This window comes from Ovis canadensis, chromosome 3 (genome assembly GCF_042477335.2).
Source record: "Ovis canadensis isolate MfBH-ARS-UI-01 breed Bighorn chromosome 3, ARS-UI_OviCan_v2, whole genome shotgun sequence".
Taxonomy (NCBI): domain Eukaryota; kingdom Metazoa; phylum Chordata; class Mammalia; order Artiodactyla; family Bovidae; genus Ovis; species Ovis canadensis.
In genome coordinates, this window is record NC_091247.1 from 82,482,551 (window position 1) to 82,491,238 (window position 8,688).

At 42.2% G+C, this 8,688-nt stretch overlaps 1 pseudogene; it reads right to left on the reverse strand.

Annotated features, from left to right (window-relative positions):
• Positions 1-2,837: 2,837 nt before the first annotated feature.
• LOC138437014 (superkiller complex protein 8 pseudogene) lies at positions 2,838-3,936 on the reverse strand (annotated as a pseudogene).
• Between the last annotated feature and the right edge of the window lie 4,752 nt (positions 3,937-8,688).

Consider the following 8,688-nt stretch of genomic DNA (forward strand, 5'->3'; position numbering starts at 1 on the left):
ACACTTGCTGAATTATTAACTTCTTGTCTCTTATATTTGCCTTAAAGTTATAAAGATCCAGAGAATCTCTTTCAATGGAACAAGAGATTTTGTCCCTGTATGGCATATGGACCCTGGGGATTCGTAAAGGATCTATTAGCCACCCCATAATCAGAGAAGAGGTTTCTAGATGGCAGATCAAATGTAAGATCACTGTGTTTCTTAGCTACTTAACTGTGACTGTATTAGAAAATGCCTTAATTGTTTTTTTTTTTTTAAAGTAACATATGGGGTTTTGGCAGATATGTTTGCCTTTTCCCTCTTTAATTGTAAATGTGGAATATTCTTGCCATTTAGCACGGCTAGTAGATATTTTCCCTTTCCCAGGTAGTTTATTATTGGAGTTTACCCTTTGTGTCATTACTGTCTGTATGTACAGTGTGATACATACTCTGTGAACTCATCTTCTCAGAACCACGAGAGTTGAGCAGCTTCTCTGGTGGTGAGGGTACATCAGGGCAGAGACCTGCTCTGGGAAAGGGTCTGGAGTTGGGTGCCAGAGAGACCCAGACTCAACCTGGCACTGCTGCTCACTCACTCTGTGGTCTTAAAGCCCATGAGCACTCAGAGCTGCAGATTTACACTTTTATGCATGGGATAGTGGCATTGACCTTGAAAAATGGTTGTAAGGTTGGATCTGTATGTTTATGAAGTGCCCAGTGTGGTATCTGACTGGTTAGTCTGGAATTTCATGGCTGTAGGATTGGCCCAATCCAACAATAAAAGTCCTGCTAAATCCCCCCAGTGTCCTGATTTTGTGAAACTGCTGATTGAAGCTGGAGGGAAGAAAAATAAGTCTATTATGAATGGAGCGATCATGAACTCAGAATTCCAAGTCCCCTCAAAGAACATGATGTATCAACTTCAGCTCCCTTTTGTGGGAAATGCTGTAGGAGTTTTAAACACAGGCTCTGAAGCTTTCTCTGGAATCACAAGAATTGTAGGCTAATTACCAGTGTCAGAGGAGTGCCTCATGAGTAATGGCTGCATTCTCTAATGACTCTTGGGATAATTAATCAGCATAATTTAGTGAGCTTTCCATGGCCTTCTTTTCTCAACAGTGACAACTTGATTAGTTTGGACATAGGATAATAGTTTGGTACTTAAACAGCGCTGGCTTCATAATGCTCATTTTCATGATTCTCATTTTCTTCCTCTTGAATTTTTTGAAACTTTTAATTATTTAAAAACCTGAAAATTCCTTTAAAAAATTAATAGAGAATCTTGAGGCTCTAGTTTTGATCATTTATGTGCTATCATTAATGGATAAAATTTTATTCCTCATAGAGAGGACACAGCTGTGCAACAGCTATGAAATTCTATTTCTTATTGCTGGGTTCTTCCTGGGCTTAAATATTTGAGGCAGAGCCAGTAGTGCATCTTATCAAACTGATAGCAGGCAGATTCATATAGAGAAGAGAGCACTGGACTTGGATTGACCAGTTGGTACTGGTTTATCTGGGGCTTTCCCTGTCTTTGCCCTGAAAATCCTGTATCCTAGGAAACCTCTCAGTCTTAGGTCTACAGAGACATCTTGCCCAGGCTGTTCTGATTATGGAAGTTTCATGTCCAGAGAAACTTAGGAAAACTAAAGATCTGAGTTCTAGTCCTTGCTCTGCTGCCACATAGCCATGTGACATTGGCCAAGTCACTTTGTTGAAAAAATTGAGGGATTGGATCATATAACCCCTCAAATCCCTATTAGGAGCGCCCCTTTGGCTGAAGAGGCAGCTTATTATTGGAATTTACCCTGTGTGTTATTATTCAAGGTTTTCCTTTCTTCTAAGAAACCAGTATCCAGTTTGTTTTGAAAGGCCCTATAAATGAATTCAGGCTCTGAATTGGGTAAATTTGTTCAGAATACTTCTGGATCAAATCGGGTATGGAGGTAGTTGATGCTGATGATATTGTGGTCCTGAAGTAAGCAGGTGCTGCTCTTGATGTTAGAAACCGAACACCCGGCGCAAGTATCCTACATTTCATGACCAGGGAGGAAATCGGCTGTGATTTTCTGTTTTAGCTAACATGTAGTAATTCTCCACTAGTGAGGCTGAAGCCTTGGTTGCAACTCTGCAACCAAGCCTATTTATAAATTGGAATAAATGTTTCCAAACCAAGATCAGCCATGTGCACAGAGCTGGGGTGACACTGATGGTTTGGGGGCACTTAGAATGGGGGGTGTTGTTCACACTGGACCAATGATCACTCGATGTGAAAATAGCTTCCTAATTGCCCATCATGTGCTTGGGATCCAGACACAGATAAGACTCGGCCCTGCCTTCCACAAGCACTCTGTCTTGTGAGGGATGTGGAATAGTCATTAACTATTAAATACAATATGGCAAGTCCTGTAATGGAAGCATAAGCAGAATGATATGGGGGCGTGAGGAGGAAGCAATTGATTCCACTGTTCTGCTGCGTATGGCTGTGGCACCCACATCCCCAGGCTGCCAGCTCATGCATGCGTCTTCATAGCCCAAAGTGTGGGACCAAGATGCCCTGAAGTTGTGAAGCTCTGTGGTTGTTTTCTTTGAATAGGATAGAATGTCATCATTATGGCTGTTACTGTTCAAGGCAAAAAATAAAGATAATAAGCATGATTTGAGTTTCCATTGAGTTTTCCTGAAATCCCATATCTAATTTCCTTCCATTAAGCTTTTCAACTTAATAGCTGATGAAACAGTATGTGCACACATTATAAATATGTCCTTTTAAAATCTAATTACTCCCTGTAATGGGAGATAGCAAAGAAACTTGGCTTCTGTCATTTTGAACTGTTGTTCAACTTTTATTTATTTTATTTTTTTTAAGTTTTTGATAAACTTTTTAATAAATGCTATATTAACAAGCTAGAAAGGTAAGGAATGTCATAATCAATCTATACGTTCTCTCTGCAGCATTAGCCTGGAAGATGTTGATGTTTGAATGGGACAATCATAGATGTGAATTTCCTGGTCATCTCCAACAGACACAATTTTTGAGCCATTTCCATTGTATTTTACTCCCCAGACCTGATCCTGGTGATCAAAGAAGGTGTGAACACAAGTCCTCATTCCAACATCCCAAACTTTAAAACTCTTTCGTCAGATGAACTGGAAACAAAGTGTGTCATCAGGACAAACTGCAACGTTCAGCACCCGGGATGCATGGCCACTCAATGTGCCAGCCAAGTTGGCATGTTGTACATCATAGATCTTGATGTAGCCAATATCTGAAGCAGTGACAAGGAGCTGTGAATCCGGGGAAAAAGTCAAGGAGCGAATGGGCATAGCATGGCCTTCCAGCGTATGCAGAAGTTTCCCAGTTGCAATATCAAAAATATTGATGATTCCGTCTATGGCTGCACTGGCCAGGTATTTCCCATGAGGACTATGTGCAATACTAAGAATGAATTTCCCTCTTGTGTCCAAAGAATACTCCTTTTCCCCACTCTCCACACCAAAAATATTCACTTTTCCCATGTGAGTTCCTGTGGCCAGATATTGAGAATCAGGAGAAAAGGCCAAAGTCCAGGTATCCACAGGTCCTGCATCTATAGACTTTACCTGTTTGCCATTTTCCAAGTCCCAGAGATGAATATGAGCATCAAGAGAACTGGATGCAGCAATGGGCAGGGTGTGGCTGATGTCCAAAGACACCACACCCAGCTGGTGGCCCTCCAGACTCCACTGCAGGTCCAGCTTCTCATCATGCCATTTCCAGACCTTCACCAGGTCATCCAGGGATGCTGTGACCACTGTCTCAGAGTTTTCTTTCTTGTTTGACCCCCAGGCACCTGACCAGATGGCATCATCATGGGCTTGCTCTTGTTTAAAGAGAATACTGTACTGGTTGGTCATCTCCTTAACCAAGGATGAAGGGCTAAAGGCCAGACAGCTCGCCTCACTGTCCGGCTGCACTGCCTGTTGTTCAACTTTTAAATAACAGTAAAATAATGACTCCAACATGAAGTTTCTAGGTAAATGAGCATTAGTGTAGTCCCATGGTTAATAGTATAGTGATTATTAGAATAAAGTGCTATAGGACACTTGATTTTATATCTTACATTAAGGAAAACTTGACTTTTGTGTTTAATAACAAGAAGTTTGAAACTTTAGAGAGTGCTTTTCCTCCTAGTAATGGGGAGCATTTCATGTATTTTTTGATTTCTCTTTATAATATCCTTGAAAGAAGGGAGGAAGAGGTATTGCATTGTATGTTTTATAGAATAGGAAATTGCAGCCTTGCCTAATGATGTACAGCTGATTAAGGAAAAGCCTTTTCTCTGCTTCCGTGTCTCCTCACCTATTGTCCTCACAGCAGGTTGTGCTGTTTTGCTGTGATCTTCAAGATATCTCAGGAAGTCACATTTTCTGATGAAAAAGTTCACTTGCGCTTGTGGAAACTCAAAACTCCATGGGGGCCACTCCTCCAGGTGTCATTATAGCTGAGATTATGCAATTTTGAAAAATTTATACCAGCATTCTTCAGGTCTTCACTCCCAACAGCTAAGGTTCTGGAGGAGTCAGACTCCTTTCTTTAAAATAGAATGTTTGAATTCAAACCAGGTTTCATGGTACAAGAGTACTTGTTGCCACAAAACCCCAGCACATGTCATTAAGGTTGGATATAGCCAGGAAGCCCAGTGCTAAACAGTGACCTGGGTGTGAGAGCTGAGAAGTGGTGGGCAGAATTGGCCGGAGACTATGGGATGTGGATCTTTGTGCTGACTCTATCATAAATTTGCTGAGTGATACTGGGCCTCAGGGTCCTACCTGTTTGTAAAGTGAAGGAGCTACACTGTATTGTCCAATAGTGTAACTATTTTAATTAATTAATTTAATGAAGTTAAAAATCTAGTTCTGTCGCACTAGCCACATCTCAAGTGCTTGATAGTCACATGTAACTGGTGGCTGCCGAAACGGACAGTATAACATAACATATTTCCATCACTGCAGAAAGCGCTGTTGGAGAGCCCTAAGTTAGATTGTATAAATGGCTTCCCAAGTGTGTTTTGGTAAGTCTTCAAAATTTTGTAGAAGTTCCTTAGAGGCTCTGAGAAGAGTAAGGGAGAGCCTAGCAAGCAAATGGAGCTCCGAGCATCCATCCTGTCTTCATTTTCACCTTCTTTAAATACAATGGGTGTAGTAATTTTGAAACACCTTTGAATTTAGGTTCTTTCATCAATCTGTAACTGTTCTATCTCCACTGTGTTCACCATTATAAACTCTAGAGAAAAAGGGGGGAAAGAACAGGGCAAATGTTCTAATCAAACAGAAAGGGGAAGAAAGAAAACCTGTCCCATCCAGCCGGAGGAGCTGTGGGAAGCAGAAGGGGAATTGGGGAATGGGAAGGAAGGCACATATGTTCGGGTTCTCCTCACTGGCTGAAGAACTGTGATGGGGGACTGAGTTGGTAGTTGAGGGGAGCTGGGCTTTTGGTGCTGCTCCCATTCAAAGCCCTGGGAGGTATCCTTGAGGTGAGACCATTGTAAGCTGGAGTTGTCATTTGGTGACAATGAGAACCTGATCTTAGCTCCTGAGTGGAGCAGAAGTTGGCTCCTTTCTTTAGGGAGCCTGGCTGGGAAGCTTGCTGGAAGTGTGAGTGGGTGGTATGGTGTACATGGTCATGTTGCTAAGGCTGCAGGATAGGAATTTAGGGTCAGAGGAATCACTGCTAAACTTTAGGGGCCCAGCAGGTCTGGTAGGAGCTGAGATGGGGCCAAGAGAGAAGGGGGATCCTGGACCTGACCAGGCCAAGAAAGAACAGCTTGTGAATTAAGTATGTCTGCTGTAGATGGGCAGTTGTAGAAGCCGCTGGAATGCCTAGGTGGGGTTGTGAGGTTGAGTAACCATACTTCATGTGGACCTGACCAGTATACACTCAAGAACTGGCATGAGGTGTTGGTGGAGGGGGAGGGCTACCTGCTCTCCATCCCAACCTCCAATGTCACAAAACCCCATATGCTCCCTGTACACCCAGACACCTCCTGGGGAGGACCTGGGATGGGCAGAAAACCAGAAAGGCTGAGTCAGTCAAAATGAAACTAAGTTAACTCAGTCAGTCACTCAGTTCAGTTGCTCAGTCGTGTCCGACTCTTTGCGACCCCATGGACTGCAGCATGCCAGGTCTCCCTGCCTATCATCAACTCCCAGAGTTTACTCAAACTCATGTCCATTGAGTCAGTGATGCCATCCAACCACCCCATCCTCTGTCATCTCCTTCTCCTCCTGCCTTCAATCCTTCCCAGCATCAGGGTCTTTTCAAATGAGTCAGCTCTTTGCATCAGGTGGCAAAAGTATTGGAATTTCAACTTCAACATCAGTCCTTCCAATGAATATTCAGGACTGACTTCCTTTAGGATGGACTGGTTGGATCCCCTTGCAGTTCAAGGGACTCTCAAGAGTCTTTTCCAACACCACAGTTCAAAAGCATCAATTCTTCAGTGCTCAGCTTCTTTATAGTTCAACTCACATCCATACATGACCATGGGAAAAACCATAGCCTTGACTAGACAGACCTTTTTTGGCAAAATAATGTCTCTGCTTTTAATATGCTGTCTAGGTTGGTCCTAACTTTTCTTTCAAGGAGTAAGTGTCCTTTAATTTCATGGCTGCAATCACCATCTGCCGTGATTTTGGAGCCTGAAAAAATAGTCTGCCTCTGTTTCCACTGTTTCCCCATCTATTTGTCAGGAAGTGATGGGACCAGATGCTACTTTCTGCCATTAGTGTGGTGTCATCTGCATATCTGAGGTTATTGATATTTCTCCCAGCAATCTTGATTCCAGCTTGTGTTTCTTCCAGTCCAACGTTTCTCATGATGTACTCTGCATAGAAGTTAAATAAGCAGGGTGACAATATACAGCCTTGATGTACTCCTTTTCCTATTTGGAGCCAGTCTGTTGTTCCATGTCCAGTTCTAACTGTTGCTTCCTTACCTGCATACAGGTTTCTCAAGAGGCAGGTCAGGTGGTCTGGTATTCCCATCTCTCTCAGAATTGTCCACAGTTTATTGTGATCCACACAGTCAAAGGCTTTGGCATAGTCAATAAAGCAGAAATAGATGTTTTTCTGGAACTCTCTTGCCTTTTTGATGATCCAGCGGATGTTGGCAATTTGATCTCTGGTTCCTCTGCCTTTTCTAAAACCAGCTTGAACATCTGGAAGTTCACGGTTCATGTACTATTGAAGCCTGGCTTGGAGAATTTTGAGCATTACTTTACTAGCATGTGAGATGAGTGCAATTATGCAGTAGTTTGAGCCTTCTTTTGCATTGCCCTTTTTTGGGATTGGAATGAAAACTGACCTTTTCCAGTCCTGTGGCCACTGCTGAGTTTTCCAAATTTGCTGACATATTGAGTGCAGCACTTTCAGAGCATCATCTTTTAGGATTTGAAATAGCTCAACTGGAATTCCATCACCTCCACTAGCTTTGTTCATAGCGATGCTTCCTAAGGCCCACTTGACCTCACATTTCAGGATGTCTGACTCTAGGTGAGTGATCACACCATCGTGATTATCTGGGTCATAAATTGATATGCACTTGTTCATTTCTTCATTTCTGTGTCCTGTCTAAGCAATGTGGTGTCAGGACTTTGGGGGTGGCTTTGTTGATCTGAGGTCTTTTATTCATTTTTCCACTAGACAATAATTTACTATTGTTGTTCTTGTCGCTGTTCAGTTGCCCAGTCATGTCTGACTCTTTGTGACCCTATGGACTACAGCACGCCAGGACTGCCTGTCCCTCACCATCTCCCAGAGTTTGCCCAAGTTCATGTCCATTGCATTGGTGATGCTATCCAGCCATCTCATCCTCTGGCATTCTGCCTTCTTTATAAAAATCAGCTTCATTACAAAAACATTAAAAAGTTCTGTCTTCTTTGCAATGAGTATAGTGTAAGTAAGTTTTTTACTCTAAACCTTAATTGTTGACCTTGAATTAAGCATTTGGAAAAAAAAGAATCACTTACTAAAATAACATTGAAACTCATTGGATAAGATGACCTCTACAGTTTACTTTCTCTGAGTCTTTGTGATTATTTTATTCTAAGATGCTCAGAAAGCAGTATAGCCACCGCACACCATATCAACCAGTCAGCCAGCAAGCGTACTGAGTAAGGGTCCTGGGGGAAGATATACTGTTTATGATTGTACACGTGTATAGACTAAGTCTCTATGCAAAATGTATATCTTACTTTATTTCCTGGTCAAAGAAGTTAGATAATGCTTGTCTAGATGGGGAGAGAGGATATACATACCCATAACTGGAGCTTTCCTAGATTTCACCCTCTGTGGGTAACTGGTTAAATCAGCAATGCTAGCTGAAAATTCTGTCATCTTTTGACATAGAATATTGGATTTAAGGCCCTTGTGAGGCCCAAATGCACTCCTTGACCTTGAATTTTCCCACTAAATTTCCCCTTTTCAAGCATTTTCTTTTTGTATATGTATAGTTGAAGAGATTTATATTACTTGCAACCGAAAGTGCCTTTAATAAGATAAGAAGGGAGATCTTGGGGTCAGGGAGAAACTTTGAAAGGCTTGCATGAAGGGCTAAAGCTCCTGAGTGGAAATGAAGGCCAGTCTCCTCTTCATCTCATTTCAGATGCTCTGAATCTAGCCTCGTGTTTGCCACCATATTTTCCTTTGTCCTCATCACGCCCTCTGG